The sequence below is a fragment of the Triturus cristatus genome, chromosome 7, assembly GCF_964204655.1.
Source record: "Triturus cristatus chromosome 7, aTriCri1.1, whole genome shotgun sequence".
Taxonomy (NCBI): domain Eukaryota; kingdom Metazoa; phylum Chordata; class Amphibia; order Caudata; family Salamandridae; genus Triturus; species Triturus cristatus.
Window position 1 is genome coordinate 1,862,447,673 of NC_140590.1, and position 18,485 is coordinate 1,862,466,157.

Sequence of the window (18,485 nt, forward strand, 5' to 3'; positions counted from 1 at the left end):
AGATTTCTTAACTGAAAATATTCCCTAAGCTTCAGACAGGAGCCGGAAGAAATCTTGAGCAGTGTCTTTATGTGCCTGTAGGTGGCGTTAAGTGGCTCAGTGTCAATGTCGCCAGCGTCGGAGGTGACATACACAGTGACTTTATAGGCACCACATTGGAGTGCTGACATCAGTTTCTTTTATGATTATTTCCGTGCCCAAAAACACGGAGCAATGATTGAATGATGTGTAACCAGTGTCCAGAATCCATCAGGAATGTTAGGCTGAGGAGTCCATTTCACAGGGCAGGGAAGATGAGAGGGTCAAGGAGGACTCTGCGGTTAGATAGTCTGTACCTGAAAAAGCATTACCGCAGGTGAGTAACTTGTTCATCTGATAGAGACATCTAACCGCACATTCCTCACCTTAGAATAGATACCCAAGCAATACCTCCCCCGACGTGAGTTTGCAAATGGATCAAACCAGCAAATTCTGGAGGACTGAATAGACAAAAGGCCTGTCTTGATGGATTTGACTGTCCAAGCAGTGGTGCTTAGTGAACTGTGGAGTGAAACCCATGTAGCGGCTTGGCAGATGTCAAGGATAGATACCCTACATGATAAAGCAGTAGTAGTGGCCTTAGCCCTTGTGGAATGGGCCGAAACACCTCAGGAGGCTGCTTCTTAGCTAGTGTTTTGCAGATCATGAGCAAAGTACAATCCATTGAGAGATGGCTCTCTTCTGCACAGCCCTGCCTTTTTTTTGCTTCTTTAAAACTGATAAAGATCTGATCGTCCACTCGGTGGTCCTTGGTATGATCAATGTAAAAGGACAGAGCTCTTTCGGATCCTGACAATGAAGCCTCTCCCTTTCCTTAGAAGGATGGGGTGGATCTAAAATGTTGTCAGCGTTATCTTTTGGTTGATGTGGAGGAGGTCTTCTCCAAAATAGGGGGGGGGGTGGCACAGTTCCTAGTAAGAATCTCAAGAAAAGGAGTGGATCCAGGATGTAGATAAGATAGCCAACAAGACTATTACTTGTTGCCCTCACACATCCCAACTAGCCAATCGCGTGTGCATTTTCATGCTATTTGGCTCCATTCGCGCCTAAAGATTGTCCTCCAGGAAGAGACGGGTGCTGTGGTCACTATTAATGCATTGGGAGCTATATGAGCTCAGAGATAATCTGCCATAACAGCGCCATGCAATGCTATCTTCACCTGCTGTTTTTTGAGAGGCGCAATCGAGTTCCAATCTCCTTGATGGCTGCAGGTGGGTGTCTACCCATCTGCCCTGAAAATGGATGGTGTTTTGAGTATTTTCAGAAATGACACCTTTACCAAAGCTTAGCTCTAAATTGCCATCCATGATTGTGTGATGTTTTTAGATATAAGCAAAGGGTAGAGATATAGAGAACCATTGGTAAGTCCCTCGGCTGAGCTGCCATGCTTAACATAACTAAGAGAAGAGAGAAGGGGGACTAGGAGCGAAAAAAAGGTCCCATGCCTGTGCTCCAAAGCAAAGTATTGTCCTAATAGGGGGTCACTGTTCCTAGTGAGATCTAAAGAAAGGAGAGGATCTAGGATGTTGATATAATAGTCAACCATACTATTACTTGTTGCCCCCACAAATCCCATGATATGCCATGCTTCAACATAGGGCGGATGCTCCTCAGTTGGCTGGCGCTGCAATGCCCTACGGCAGGGTCACTTTAGCAGAGATCTTTTGTTATTCTCGCAGTATGAAGCGTGTGAGAGAGTGCGCTTAAGGAAGTGAGTATAAAACTGACTAGGGGAAATCAGTACTATGTTTTTTCAATGAGTGGATTCTTCTGTCAGATTAAAAAATCTGATGGTTGGTGCTACTACTGATTGTAATGTTACTTAGTATTCCGATGTGAATGAGAGAGAGTGAAAAAACTTAAACAGGTCAACATGTTTCGCGCCCCTATTGATCTCGGACAGAGAACCCTAACACTTCTTGAGTACCAGAAAAATTGCATATAGTGAAAGTTGAACGTCCTACCACCAGAATGGTGGGGTGGAGAGAGGTCCCACTCTAGAAGAGTGGCATCGACTATTGGATCCTATCTTTGGTTATCCAATCTAGATCGCAAAAAGAAAAAGAAAAACAAAGAAAGAAAGAACACATCAGTGTTGCAATGTTTCTGGTGCAGGAGCTCCTTATCAGCCAGAAGGTACCATAGAGTGGTCCAATGTTTGTGTCTGGCGCTGGACTGGACACCAAACATTGCAGGATATGTAAAGGAAGCAATTAATCATATTTACAAATCTGAGCGGTATGACGCACATATTCTAAGAGGGGTCCTTCAGGAATGTTTTGGCTCATTACTTGCAGTTTGTTTAAGAAACTCAATCCAATCATGGTTGAACAATTAAAACAATAGAAGAAAAGGCAAATGCTACTTACCAGTATGCATCTGTTCTCGGCATGTAGAGCTGTAGAATCATATGCTTTTGCATACATCGCCATCTAGTGTTGGGTCCGGATGTTTGACTTTGTTTTTCTTAGAAGTCTTTCCAGTCACGAGGTAGGTGACTCCTCCCTTAGGTGATAGTGCACATGGGCATCGACTCCATTGTTAGATTGTTTTCCCGCAGAGGGTGATAATGGAGCCAGTAAGAGTAGTTAGAAGGAGATGTCCATGAATGTATGTATCTAATTAAGATATAACTGCAACAGGTATAGGTTCCCAGGGAGGTGGGTGGGCGCATATGATTCTACAGTTCTACATGGCGAGAACAGATGCATACTGGTAAGTAGTAGCATTTTCCGTTCGAGGCATATGAGCTGTAGATCATATGGTTTTGCATAGACTATATAGCAGTTATCTCCCAAAGCGGTGGTTAACCTGTAGCTGTTGCAGTAGTCTGAAATAGTGTCCGTAAAACTGAGTAATGTTTTGTGAATGTGTGAAGAGTAGACCAAGTTACAGCTTTGCGTATGTCATCAATGGGTATATTCCCTAGGAATGCCATAGAAGCCTCCAGTTTACGTGTAGAGTGCGCTCTAGGGGGAACTGGTAATGTACTTTTAGCCTTTGCATAGCATATTTGAATACACTTAACAATCCACCTTGCAATACCTGATTTTGATATGGCATTGCCCTTGTGTGGTGGAACAAAGGCTACAAAAAGTTGATCGGTGTTACGGAAAGGTTTTGTCCTTTCAATGTAATACAGCAGTGCTCGTTTGACATCTACTGTGTGTAGAGCACGTTCTGCCACTGAATCTGGTTGAGGGAAGAAAACAGGTAACTCAACCGATTAATGTGAAAGGCAGAAATGACTTTAGGAAAGAATTTAGGGTTGGTTTGAAGAAGCACCTTGTTTTGATGCATTTGCAAAAAGGGTTCCTCTATTGTCCTTCTTTTCTTTCGAAAGTGGTGACCCCCTTTCACATCGGGCAATCGGTCACTTTACCCACCTTCTTTCCGCCTCCGCATCCTTCGAAAGAGGAAGAGAGGCTCCCCCGTCTGGACCCAAAACGTGCGCTGTCCTTTTATTTGGACCGCACCAGACAGTTCCGGGTGGACGACCAACTTTTTGTTGGATACGTAAGTGCTAAGAAGGGGAGAGCCATACACAAACGTACCTTCTCACGGTGGGTCGTCTTGTGTATAAAAGTTTGTTACTCCTTGGCGAAAAAGGACCCTCCTGTTGGGCTGAGAGCCCATTCCACCCGGGCCACGGAGGCGACTACTGCCCTGGGCCGGGGAGTTCCCTTGCAGGACATCTGTCAGGCGGCGACTTGGGCCTCACTGCACACGTTCACCAAGCACTATTGCCTGGACAGCCAAGTGCAGAGGGATGGCTTCTTTGGCCGTTCTGTTCTCCAGGACTTTCTGGTGTGATCTTGGTTCGCAGACCCTCCACCGGGGTTGGTATTGCTGGGGTATCTATTCTAAGGTGAGGAATCTAACTAACGTGTTTCTTTCAGATGAACAAGTTACTTACCTTCGGTAACGATGTATCTGTAAGAAACATTTGTTAGTTAGATTCCTCACCGACCCACCCATCCTCCCCGCTCTGCGAACCGACATCTAGGGTTAAGGTTATCCTGTTCAGGGCCCTAGACTTTTTGGCACCAGTGTCGGTCTCTTGCATGGCTCTGCGTTCCTGGCGCGGAAAGCTATGTACAAGAACTGACGTCAGCGCGCGAGGGCGGCGTCTAAGTACTCCGACGACGTCATTCCGGCGCACGACGCCAACGACGGACGCGGAGCCGCAGACGACGCCTAGCGACGCGCAAGGGGTATAGCTACAAAAAATCTTTCCGGATCCAGCCTGACGCCTGGGGATATTCTAAGGTGAGGAATCTAACTAACGTGTTTCTTTCAGATAAGCCACTTTCCATGTAAGAAATTGTAGTTCACATCTGTGCAATGGTTCAAAAGGTGGACCCATTAGTCTGGTGAGAACAATATTGAGATTCCACACTGGGGCAAGTGGACGTCTCGGTAGAATAACTCTTTTGAGTCCCTCCATAAATGCCTTAATGACAGGTACTTGAAAAAGAGACAGCTGCTGCCTATTTTGGAGGTATGCAGCTATTGCAGCAAGATGTAAGCAGATAGATGGGTATGCGAGGTTGGAATGTTGTAGATGTAACAAATAGCATATATTCTTTTGTACCGAAGCATTAAGCGGGTTGATGTGATTGTTGTTACAGTAAATCACAAACCGCTTCCACTTGGCCGCATAGCAAGCTCTTGTGGTAGGACGCCTAGCTTCCTTGATGATGTTCATCCAGTCTGGCGGTAGATTTAGATAGCCAAACTCTAGGACTTCAGGTGCCAGATTGCTAGATTGAGCTGGCTGGGATCTGGGTGTCTTATCTCACCATGGCTCTGGGTGAGGAGACTGGGTTGTGAACAATGGTTGACGTGCCCATGTGGGAGGAACCAGGATTAGCGTCAGGGACGTTTGCTTGAGTTTCCAAACCATTTATGGAATGAGTGGGAGAGGCGAGAAGTGTAAGCAAATATCCCTGACCAATTCATCCATAGTGCGTTGCCTTTGGACAATGGATGTGGATACTTGGATGCAAAGTTTGGGCATTTTGTAAACGTGGCGTGGCAAACAGGTCTGTTTGGGAAGCCCCACATTTGGAAGAATGGGAGGAGGACTTGAGGATGTAGTTCCCATTCGTGGATCTGTTGTGTCTGTCGACTTAACAGATCTGCCATCTGATTGTCCACTCCTGGGAGGTGTTCTGCCAGGAGATAGATTTTGTGATGAATGGCCCATCTCCAGATTTCCTGTGCTAGCTGGGACAGTTGGAGGGAGTGTGTCCCCCCTGTTTTTGAATGTCGTACATGGCTATCATGTTGTCTGTACGAATTAGTACGGTTTTGCGTCCTAACTGAACTCGAAACGCTTTGAGAGCCAGAAAGATCTCTAGGAGCTTGATGTGAAGCTGTTTCTGTTGGGGGCTCCACATGCCTTGAATTGTGTGGTTTTGGAGATGCGCTCCCCAACCTGTTGGTGATTCGTCTGTTGTCAGCACTGTCTGTGGGACCGGGTCGCTGTAGGGCTGCCCCTTTAACAGGTTTTGTGTGTTCCACCTGAGAGAGCGATGGGTGTGGCTGTCTACCAGCACTAGATCTGATAACTGACCCTGAGTCTGGTTCCACTGACGTGCTACAGATTCCTGGAGGGGATGCATCTGAAATCTTGCGTAGGGAACTATGAGAATGCAAGACGCTATCATTCCTAGTAGTTGCATAAACACTTGAGCTGGTAGAGAGTGTTGAGGCTGGAACTGAGCTAGTACGTTTTGAAATGTCCCGAGTCTGGCTGGAGTTGGATATGCTACAGCTTTGTGTGTGTCTATGGTAGCTCCTAGATAGTCTTGAGACATGGAGGGTTGGAGATGGGATTTGGCCTGGTTTATTGTGAACGCCAGTTGGTGAAGGAGTTGCACAGTTTTCTCTGTGTGTTGCAGGCAACTGTTGTGTGAACTGGCCTTTATAAGCCAGTCGTCTAAGTAGGGGAAGACATGAACCTGTTGTCTTCTCAGGTGGGCTGCGACTACTGTCAAGCATTTTGTGAAAACCCTGGGAGCAGTTGTGACTCCGAAGAGTAGGACCTTGAATTGATAATGTTGGCCTGCTACCACAAACTGGAGGTATTTGCGGTGGGCAGGGTGTATTGGTATATGGAAAGAAACGTCCTTTAGATCCAGAGTGGATAGAAAGTCGCCTTGTTGAAGGAGAGGAAGCACTTGCTGGAGTGCTACCATGTGAAAATGGTCCGACTGAATGTATAGATTGAGTTCTCTGAGGTCCAATATGGGTCTGAGAGCCATCCTTTTTGAGAATCAGGAAGTATAGGGAGTACACTCCTGTTCCTTGATATTGTAAAGGGACTAGTTCTATTGCACCTTCTTGCAGCAATGAAAGAACTTCTTGCTTTAGAAGCATAATATGTTCTTGTGACAGGATGTGTGACCTTGGAGGAATATTGGGTGGAGTGCTTGTAAGTTCCAGGCAATAACCAGATGGATATTTTGTAGAACCCATTTGTCGGATGTAATGGTGTTCCAAACAGGAGTGATAGGGGTGGGGGGTGTATGGGAAATAAGTCATTGTTTATTGTTGTTGGCGGGGCAGGTGCGTGTAGAATTACCTCTGCCTCTTCCCCTGCCGTTATTGCCTGAGATGTTTTTGGAGCCGCCCCTATAGAATGAGCGACGAAAGGAACCTCTGCCAGAAGTTGCTTGCAAGGCCCCCATGAACTTAACAACCTCCGTGTCTTTTTTCATCTTTTCTAAAGATGCATCAACAGCTGGACCAAAGAGATGTTGTGCATCAAAAGGTTGATTGAAGATAGAGGCTTGTACCTCTGGTTTAAACCCAGAAATCCTCAACCAAGCTTGTCTGCGAAGCAGTATGCTAGTGTTTTTGGCCCGAGCCGCATTATCTGCCTGATCTAAGGCACATCTGATAGAGGTATTGGTTATCTATGTACCCTCTTGAATAAGGTCGCTGGCTTTGGCTTTATGCTCGTCAGGAAGGAACTCAATGAGCTTCTGGAGTTCATCCTAATGAGCCCTATCATACCTTGCCAGTAAAGCCTGGGCATTGGCAATGCGCCAATTATTAGCCACTTGTGATGCTATTCGTTTACCAGAAGCATCCAATAATTCCCATTCTTTATCCGGAGGAGGGACGTCCCCTGTGGTTTGGGAGTTAGCCCTCTTACGAGCAGGTATACTGGGTTATTAGATGCAGCCCGGTATTTCTTCTTTACCCTGTCAGTGATGATCCTAGCTTTGACAGGGTCTTGAAAGATGTTGTCAGTATGTTTAAGCAGGGCCTTTAACATTGGTAAGGTTTGTGTAGCCCTTTGAGATGAACTAAGGGTCTCTAATATAAAATCCTCTTCTAGACTCTCCTTATGGAGATGCACCCCATGGTATTCAGCAGCTCTATTAATGAGCTCTATGTACCCAATATTATCATCTGGAGAAGAATCTCTGGATGGAAACAAATCAGGTTCATTATCAGGCTGAGGGACATTACAATGATCCCTTGGATCAAGATCCTGCGGGACATGTTGGGGTGCGTAATCATCTAAGTCATCATTATCATCATTGGCTGTATCTTGTGGGTCAGGTGATGGTGGTGTAGGGGAATGTGTAGGTGAAAAAAGAGCGTCTTCATAAATGTAAAGAGCCACAGTTTTCTTTTCCAAAGGAATGTAGTAGTCCTCTGATATGCCAATTTTTCTCTTCTCTGGAAGTCTGGCATGAATGTGACCAGTTTCCGGGTGGATCACGATTTCTTGTTGCTCCGGATCCGGTGGGATTTCGGTCCGAGACTCTTTAGTCGCTGTACCTTCTTTAGAAGTTGATCTCAGCATCGAGAGTTTCGGCTCCGAAGTTCTCGACTCCGAAGGTTTAGCTTTCTGCAATGGCAGAACAGAGACCAGAAGGTGTTTCGGTTTGGACGCTGAAGGTTTCGGGTCGGCACCGGCATGGGAGCGTTTCGAGCCCGAACAGGAAGGTTGTTGTTTGTGCTTCGGCGCCGAGCCCGCAGGCGGGGTTGCTCAAAGCTTTTCCTCAGTGCCTACCTTGGCCCGGAGGCAGAGGAGGGACCGGAGCCTTTTTCTTGTAAAGGAGATGATAGGGGAACGAAGGTTCTTTACTCACGGTCTGTTGTGCCGGGGTCAAGTCTTTAGTATCGGACTCAGCGTTGGATATGGAGACGTGCTCCTAGTCCATCTCAGCTTCCTGTGCTTGCGATTCTTCTTGGTCGGACTCTTCCACGTGGAGGTGAGGCACCCACTTTGCTGGCACATTTTGTGACGTCGAGCCCGGCGATCACGGAGTGTTTTCTTCAAATGAAACAACTGGCACGCGTCGCAGTCTTTCTCGTCGCGTTCCGGGGATAGGCAAAGGTTGCACACCTTGTGCAAGTCGGTGAGCGGGAACTTTAGCGCGACACCTTGTACATAACTTGAATGGAGTCCGTTCCATCAGCTGCGACCGATCCTGGCGTGGGATGCCTAACAACCTTCCACAAATGTTCTGGTCGAAGGTTTGAGAGAAATCGATACGCGGAGAGGGTAGTGGATTGCACGTCGAAGGGGGCCCGAAGAACGGTGCCAAACCGGAGCGCAACAATTCACATCCGGACCCGATGGCGGAAAAAAACAATCTAACAATGGAGTCAATGCCCATGTGCAATATCACCTAAGGGAGGACTCACCTACCTCGTGAATGGTAAAAACTTTTCGAAAAAAAAAAAGTGCAAACATCCAGACCCAACACTAGATGCAGATCTATGCAAAAGCATATGATCTACAGCTCATATGCCTCGAACCATTATATTTCACATCATGGCTGTGGTGTATCAATGAGAAAAACGATTGACTGTACAGTGTATTTAAGAAGATTAGATGTATTTGATCGCATCTCACAGAAAAAGTTGAGACAAAGGAACACCATGTCCGCATGCCCCGTGAATCATTAATGGCAGTATAATGTACTGATTATACGGCTTTGAAGGGGTAAATCATGCAATATGCTAACGCATCTTCTTACCTATTCAGTGTAGGGAATATGCCCCATGGGTCAAGAAGAAAGGGTGCACACAGTCACATACTGGGATAGAAAACGGGAAATGAATTTGAAGACAAATTTATCCCAGCATGTCCGCGCTAAGCAGTAGCATGTGCTATTTTTATTACTCACTGTTTGTCGGTTACTTCGTATGGCCGCACCTACCCTTCCTTCCGTCTGCCAGAAAGTCTCCAAATTACGGAGACCGGAGTTGAATATCTAGGTAACTGACAGCATGTCAATAGGTGAAGTAGCTTCCAGATAGATATCGGAAGAGTACTAACGCCCATTAGCGGCAGCCATCTTGGAGCTGTCAAAATGCTGCAAATTTGTTTATGACTATTGAAGTTGTTGGCTACTGTCACTAAGTATCTAAAACCACTAGAAAATAATGAAATTATGTGTAATGTAAGTATGCAGTCCAGTATCCTGTCCAGCTGATGGAATATTATACGAAGGCAAATAGTATACGTGAATGTTGTGAATCTGAAGAGCACAGTAGACAGGAGGCATGTCCAAAGAACCAATCCGCCTGGGTAGAAGCTGGTATATGGAGGATTAACTGAAAGAGCTTGAAACTCACTTACCCTCCTGACTGATGTAATGGCCCCTAAGAATAGTGTCTTAGTAGTCAGAAGTCTCAGAGGACAGCTGTGTAGGGACTCGAATGGGGAACACATAAGGTCAAAATCAATTTAAGATCCCACTGGAGCATGATGAAAGAGGTAGGAGGGAATAAATGTTGCAAGCCCTTTAGCTTAACCGTGACTTAAACAGTGAGGGCTGATCTGGCAACTGCAAAAAAGCGGAGATGGCCGAAAGATAACCTGTAACAGTGCCCAAGACAAGGCCTTGCCAGGCTAATGGCAGCACAAACACCAGCACCTCTGACAAGGAGGCAGAAAGTGAATCAATAGGCACTGTGCACGTCACCTAGAAAGCATACGACATATGTGGAAAGAACTGCTGAACGCCACTTACCGGCAGAAGTACTGCTTAAGATTTTCTGGATCTCCTGTGTGTGTGGGGACTATTATAAGGTGAGTAATCTGCGGTTAGAAGTCTGTATCAGAAAAATGTGGTCAAGTTCCATGTCAATATCACCGATTGCATATGTTTAGCAGTGCAACATTAATGGCAAAGCAGTCGAATAGCATTTGCAACACACCGACCTCTCACACAATAAGGTCCTTGGAATGCAGAGATGTTCCTGCTCGGCTGCTTCAACTACCTCTATCTGTGCTTCCCAGCCCCTCTGTGAAAACAAATGAGTAACGCATCTGTAACTCCAGTTTTCCAGCATTGGTATCTTTCATACAGTCACTGAATCATTCCTTGTCAGCCCTATGACAGGGAATGATTTAAGAATCTGAATATATGAAAGAGCCAACGCTAGAGATCTAATTTTCCAACAATTTGCAAAACTAAAACCACGACTGATGATGTGCTGTACGTTTCAGTTCTTTGAATCTTTTTTTGTCTTTAATGTAGGAATTTCCACCGGTTACAAATTGGTTCGCCTCATTTAGCCCAGCAGTATTCTTTGCTTTTGATCACTCTGTTTTTTAATCTTTACAGTGGAGGAGTCTTATTACCAAAGTCTCACTCACTGTAAATTCACGATAATCTTTCTGAGGGTGGGTACCGCTAGAGCCAGCCCTTTAAGAGAAGGCTGCTGCGACGCAGCTGGCGCAAGGGGCACTAGGATGGTTACAAGTGAACACGTGTGCACATATGTTTATGACGTCCAGGTAGCCTGTGCAGGAGAGACTCTGCAAGGACAGGGCAAAAAGGGTTTACTGGAAAAACTTTAGTGCTTCACTAAAATATATATATATAGGTGAAATATGCCCTAAAATGCAGTTGCTCGCCATCTAGACTTACACAGTCCAGCAAGATGTTACACTGGGGCAAGGCATACATGCAGAGCTTGATTTTGAAGTTTCCAATGACATACATCCACACCTTATGGGACTTCAGGCAATTCACCCCCAACACAGGGACAAGTTAATTACTCTGCTCCCCATCACAGGGAACACATGATTCCCCCCACACAAGGGAGCAATTCTCAGTGATTGACCCTGTTATGTTATGAAGTTGATTAAACGCGAACAGCTGCCCCAGCAACGAGGCGTCCCGGCGCTAAAAACCATAAAATACCTGCTGAGGGAAATGGGGAGGAAGAGACAGAAGGCCTAAGACAGTGGGAACAGATGAGTTTTAATTGCCTTCCGGAAGGCGGACAAGTTATTCAGGGAGCGAATGTTCGGTGGCAGGGAGTTCCAAAGTTTTGCCCCCAGAACTCTGAAGGAGCGGCCCCCAACACGACAGAGTTTCGTTCGAGGAACAGTCACAAGGTGTTGACCTAAAGAACGCAAATTGCGTTGAGGGATGTAAGGTACTAAGAGCTGGCGTAGAAGTTCAGACGGGGGAGGCCCACCACGGCCCTTGCCGCTGAGTTCTTTACCCGTTGCAGCCGTGCTATCTCTGCTTTATTGGCGCCTAAAAATAGAACACTGGCGTAATCCAACCATGAGAGAATGATGGATTGGATTATTAGCTGGCGCGTTTTGGAATCAAAGAAACCGAGTATTGGGTTGAGGCTCCTCAGCAGGCCCACACAAGTAGCAGCCACTTTCTTTGTGTGGGTCTGAAAACTAAGCGAGGAGTCCAGCCATACACCCAAGTTTTTCACCAGAGTTTTCTGTGATGGGATGGGGCCCAGCAAGGAAGGCCATCAGTGATCACTCCAGTAACTGGAGTTTTTTCCGAGGAGCAGCACCTCCGTTTTCCCAGCGTTCAGCTGTAGGCAGTTGCCAGTCATCCACTGGGCAACTGCAGCCAGGCCATCCCTAAATCTCGTGGCCGAAATAGAGGGGCCCTCAGTGAGAGTGATGACCAGCTGCGTGTCGTCAGCGTACGACACCAGCGTGAGGTTCCACTCTTTGGCCACTGCAGAGAGAGGCTGCACATAGAGGTTAAAAAGGGATGGACTGAGTGCAGAGCCCTGGGGGACTCCTTGGCCGATGGAGTGGGACCGGGTGATAAACGGAGGAGCTGAGACCCGAAAGGATCTGTCCTTCAAGAATGAGCGGAACCAGTCAAGGGCGAGATCACTAATCCCTATAGCCTCAAGGCGTTTTAGCAAGATGTGATGGGAAACCGTATCAAAGGCTGCGCTGAGATCAAGCAGAATCAGCGCAGCACTCTGACCGGCATCTAGTATATTCCGGAGGTGTTCGGTGGTGGACAAAAGGGCAGACTCGGTACTATGACCTGGCCTAAACTCATTCTGAGATGGGTCCAAGATGTTGTTTTGGACCATGTGGTGGGACAGGACATTATTCACGTGGGCTTCTGTTAGCTTAGACACCCAGGGGAGCAGCGAGATGGGTCTAAAGTTTTCCAACTTTGTGGGGTCTAAAGTAGGCTTTTTAATAATAGGGGTGACCCATGCTTGTTTCTAGCAGGTTGGGACCACAGCCGAGGAAAAGGAGAGATTGAGTAGCGTAGCCAGGGAAGGGAGAAAAAAATCTAAAGACTCAAGAAATTGGGCCGGTCTCATGGGATCTGAAGGGGAGCCGGACTTAACCTTTCTACAAAGTTTGGCTAGGTCGTCATGGGGAATTTCAGGTAAGAGTGACAGCCTAGTGTCCTTGATAGGTGGATTAACGGGGTTAGTGAGGTCGGGAAAGTCCTGTGAGAAGGCACAATAAATTTTCCTCACCTTATCTATAAAGAAAGCGGCGAGATCCTCACACTGCTGTGTGGAGGTAATACAGGAGGCTGGATTGCCGCAATTTTGAAGTTTTTGCACCAATTTAAAAATAGTTTTTGTAGGATTAGTGCTGGAGTTGATTTCTTTTGCGCAGAAGGACGCGCGCGCAGCGCGTATGGCTTTGTGATAGAGTTTTAATTTGGACAGGTAAATAGCTTTATCCCTGTCTTTGTACTCCTTTCTCCAACTACGCTCAGCTGTTTTACACTCTTTCCGCATAATTTTCAGATTTTCATTATACCATGGGTTGGAGGGGGAGCTACGTCCTTTAGTCCATTTAGCTGGTATAAGGGTGTCAAGTCCTTTAATAATCCAGTCCTGGAAAGCAGCATAGGACGTGTTGATATCCTTAGTAGCTTTGTGATGGAATTCTCCTAAATTGGTGAGAAGGTCACCAGTTTGTAGTTTATGCCATGGTCTCTTAAGACAAGAGGTAGACACTTCTTTATTGGGCAATTCTCTTACCATTATCGTAAATCTGATAAGAAAGTGGTCAGTCCATCCCATGGGTTTGGGTGGGTCAGCCCTGGCCTCCGGGATATTGGTGAAGACAGGGTCTAGTAAATGACCAGCAGAGTGTGTAGTGGTATGAATAAGTGGATTTAACTGTAAGGCTGTAAAATCCGCCAGAAGATTTTTGATGGTGGGGTCTAAAATGGAGTCGAAGTGGAGGTTAAGATCTCCCAGTATAGTAAAGTTAGGCGAGGTCACTACTAGGGCATGAGCCACCTCTAGAAGTTCCTCAATAAACTTAGAGGTGGGTCCCGGAGGTCGATAGATGTAGAGCCCGGAGAGGGCAAAGTGGGGGCCCGTAGTGATTTTAAAACGAGCACTTTCACACCCCTCGATGTCTTCCTTCATAAAAGAACAGGTGTATAGCGTTCGGTATATGACAGCTATACCACCTCCCCTAGTGTCTCTATTGATAGACTTCATAGAGAAGCCCTCCGGCAGCGTGAGGCTCGGGATGCTGGTCAGATCGTCCTGGAGCCAGGTTTCACATAAAAATAGAATATCCGGATTCTCGTCAGTTAAGAGAGTATTAACTTCAGGATGGTGTTTTACAAGCGACCTGACATTCAGCTGGAGGACCGTGAGGGGAGTGTGTTTTGGCACACTGGCTTTGTGTCCAGATAAGCAGGGTTTGGGTGTGTCAAAGTTGCAGGACTTACATTGTAGGCCAGTCTGTCCAAGGCAGCCGACTAGCTTGTCACATCTCTGGGCCAAGTTCAGAGCGAGGAGACGCTCCCTATCATATCGGTTAACATTCCGTGGAGTTTGAGCAGGGGGACAGGCGAGAGGCGATGTCTTGGCGATGACGGGCGTAGACGGGCTTGCCTTAGGCGCGCCTTCGGTGCGCAAACGGCGCGCCCGCTGCACCCGTCCGCTGCGCGTACGGTGAATACACATATTATCAAGAGGAAGGAAGGGCGGGGGACGTGGCCTCAAAGTGGGCGTGGCCTCGTGGCTCGCCGGCAATGGCGGCGGAAATTGTTTGGTGCTCGAGTCCGCAACCAGCGCTGAATCCGCTGTGCGGTGAGCTCAAGGAGCAGAGTCCTGAGGTGCCAGAGAAGGGTGAGTGCTAATAAAATCAGCAATTAATAGTGACACACAGTTTTTAAAAATACAGATAACTCCCGGCTTCCGCCTCAGGAGGATACGTGGTTCTGACTGCAGACGCTCGTGATCAGCGTTTTATGCAAAGCAGGGCGGGGGGCGTGGCCTCAAAGTGGGCATGGCCTCGCGGCTCGCCGGCAATGGCGGCGGGAATTGTTTGGTGCTCGAGTCCACAACCAGCGCTGAATCTGCTGTGCGGTGAGCTCAAGGAGCAGAGTCCTGAGGTGCCAATGAAGGGTGAGTGCTAATAAAATCAGCAAGTAATGGTGACACACAGTTTTTAAAAATACAGATAACTCCCGGCTTCCGCCTCAGGAGGATACGTGATTCCTGGGAGAGGAAAGGGGCAGCTTGAGACACTGCACCTGGGCTGCGACAGTCCAAGCCAATTGAACAAAGGAGGTAGCCCAGACATCTGAAGCCAACAGAGGAGAAACTCCCCTCTGAAGTTTTGGAGGGAAAGGATCAACTAGTGATGTCAGTTAGGTGTGGAGCTGACTCCCTGAGAACAGCTCTGTTCTGCCCCGGAATGCTGTGCTGGAGGGTTGGAGGGAATATGTAGCGTCCTAGGATTTGGCAGGAGTGCCTGGCATCATAACTTTCCACCCCCACTTAAAGCCCCCTGTGCAAGGGAGAGACAAGGAAGAAGATTCTGGACCTGGGTAGTAGTGACAGCAGAAGAATGGACAGCTGGAAAGAGGCGCCACCGCATGCCCTACAAGATGGACTAAGGGCATTGGCACCAGCTGATCCCCCAGAACAGAACCCAGGGCCGGTGGCACTGGCCCCATTAGGCCCCTGTCCCTGAAGACCTGGACTCCACTGCCACATCAGGTGCTCTGGAAGACAGCCAGAAGGCTATGGGGCCTGGGAGAACAGGCATGAAGATGGTCTGGGAGGCAGCGGAGGGGCTGCAAAAGATGCTCCTACCAGAAGGAGAGGAGCGCCAGGAGCCAGGCAGAGGAGACGTTTGGCAGGGAAGCCAGTAAATTCAGCGCTCTGAAGAGTGCCTGTTCAAACTGCCTCTGGTGGCTAGCACTGGTAGACAGAAGCAAAAACGAGGCAAAGATCTCCCAAATCAGCCTAAGTGGATCACAGTTATGCCCCAATGAAGATTTGACCTTTAAGGTCAGAGAAGCGAGCGTGTGGTGAGCAGCCGTATTCTGAGATATAAACTCTAGTGGAGAAGTGTGGCTCAATGATTAGAGCGGCAGACCCTGATGCAGAGGTCTAGCCCGGGACCAGGGTTCAATTCCCCGCCTCGGCGGGTCTTGGGCTCAAAAATTCCACGGACCTGATAATTCTCGCCTCGGTGCCTATTCCAATCATGGAGTCCCACTCTGCAACTCTGGGCAATAGCTTGCTTAATCTCCACAACGGCCCCCACAACGCTAAGGATGCCTGGCCTCCACCTTGGGGGTACCCAGGAGTGGACGCCTCACAGGGAAAGCCAGGATGGGTTCCACAGCGGTATTCGTACAAGCGCCTTGAGACCCTTGCGGGTGAGTAGTGCGCTATACAAGTATCAAATTTACATTTACTCTGGCCATTGACCAGGGCCCGGGATCCAGTGCAGAATTGAGTCATTGCATGTGGAGTGCGAGTGTAAGGGCCATTGCCCGACTCTAGATTGTTCTCCTGGGCCCCATATTCCCAGGTGTCGAGGGAACAGAAGCAGATCATTTCCGGCCACGATAAAAGCGAAACTGCTGTGCTGCCCGTGCCAATATCTGGAGGGGGCGGGGGGGCTGGGCGAGCCATGCTGGCTTCACTGCTCGTTGCCCGCTCCCATTGTGAGCAGGTGAATATGCACTGATTCTGTTGAGCGCAGGAGCAGCAGGATAAGCTTGCTCACACCGTTGAGAAGCACACACAGAGAGCTGCCAGCTCCCGCAAGTGTCACAAGAGGTATACACACGCATGTGGGAAGCTAGCTTGGATTGCAGGGTACCTTGGGGCTCGCCCAATGACCGCAAATGAGGAATAGAGACTGAGTCTGGGAAATTGTAGGAAGCTGGCATTGTATATGATATTGCCACTAGGTGGTAATACTGTGCTCAGATTCCAGGGGTTCCCCAAAAGTGTACAGAGCTCTACGTAAAGCCCAAAGTGCTCTCTTAGTGGTAGTGTGGGTGAGTCGCCTTAGGCCTAAAACAGAGGAGTGTAAGACATTTATTGCCAATATGGGACACACGACTCAAAAAGGAGATCCGGATCAACTGTATGAGAAAAATATATTTTATTGGTACTTTATTTTAAAACTAAGTTCTACGCAAACAGGCAAGTATGTTTTCAATTAAAAATACTTCTCAGGTTCAGAAGTCGACAGTGCAATATCCGAACAGTTCAATATTATCCTGTGGAGGAAAGACAGTTATACGGAGAAACAGGCAAGTACGTAACTGACAGTTCCAGTCCAGTCTTTGGGTGTCTCAGACCAACACTGCAACGCCGGTAGTGGGGGACTGGGGGCACTCAGAAGCTGCGGAATTCAGAATCTACATCGAGGCAGTCAATACCGGTAATATATTTACCATCGCGGTCTACGGAGAGCAAGGAAGCAGGATGGTATTCAGCAGAACATCAACACAGCTACCATCACTGGCAGCAGGCTGCTGTGGATCGGACGGAGGAGTTCCTCACCTGGGGTGACTACATCCTCTACTGTGCCACCATACTGTGGGAGGGGGCATAGACCTAGCCCTGATTGGAGGGGTCTCCCCATCTTCAAGATGGCGGGGACTGAAAGATGTGCTTCACCTTGCCTCTCCCACCTTAGGGGTGGAGTTGGCAGAGGTGGGCACACCTCCTATTCTTCTTAGGTTTTCCCGCCAGTTTTCCTGCCCAAAGAGGCTGGAGGTCACATTACAAAGGCGGATGGCCTTTGAACCATCCCTTTTCGAGCACTGGCTCATCCTGGGGGAGGAGGTGTGACACCTCTGCCCAAGATGTGCATTGTTTCTGGTGCCAGAGAGCAGGTGCTCTCTACCCAGGGGTCCAGAAACATGTCTGGTGGTTGCTGGCTGCCTACAGTCGATCAGAGACCACACCAGGGTTGGCAGATTTTTAGGGGGCACCTCTGACGTGCCCTCTGGGTACATGGTGCAATAAAGTCCACACTGGCATCAGTGTCGATTTATTGAGAGGATTAGTTTGGTATCAAACACTCCTGCATTCAGTGAAGCCTTCATGGTACTGGAGAACTCAAGTTGTCGAGTTTCCAGACCATATGCTCTCTATGGCTCCACTGAACCGTACAATATTAATGAATGGACCCTAATATTGTAGGGGCATAACTGCTCCTGCAGATATGTCCTCACCTGTGGTATAGTGCACCCTGCCTTACGACTGTGAGGCCTGCTAGAGGGATGACTTACCTATGCCTTCCAGCAGTGCTGGCTGGAATGGCACACAGGCAGGGTGCCATGTCGACTTTGTCGTTTTATCCCTCACAGGGGCATGCAAGATGCAAGGGCAATGGCATGGTCCCAATGAGGGGGGTCCCAGGAGACCCTCTTCAGCCTCTAGGCCCTAGGTACTCAGGGTACCATTTACTAGGTACTTACAGGGGGGCAGAAGAGCCAATTGGGGATTTGTTTTTAGAGAAGAAGCACTGGCACAGTGGCCCTGGTTGGGCTGAACCCTGTGCACTATAATCAAGACGACATCAAAACCAGGCACAAAGGGCCCGATTCACAAAGGTAATCTGAGACAAAATCCTATCTTTACAACTTTCGGTATTCACAAATGGCATTTAGGAGTAGTAAAGTTAGGAATCCTAACTTTACTACTCCTTAATGCCCTTTGTGAATACCGAAAGTTGTAAAGTTAGGCTTTTGTCACAGTTAAACTTAAGTTTTGGTCTTAAGAAGGGGGGGGATGGGGGGGGACAACCATGCAAAAGAGGCACTTTCTCACAGGCATCCAAAAGAAAAGCAAGTTATGTAGTGTGAGGATGCAATAGAAAGCGTCAGGAGCTGCTAAACAAATATTCAGGCACTACGGCGAAGAGCATTCCATAATGC

General features: G+C 47.9%; 1 protein-coding gene across 2 annotated transcripts in view; it reads right to left on the minus strand.

Moving 5' to 3' along the window:
* LOC146813512 (uncharacterized) overlaps positions 1–18,485 on the minus strand; it is a 451,939-nt gene that overhangs the window by 84,447 nt on the left and 349,007 nt on the right. The gene's annotated exons all lie outside the window — the stretch shown is intronic.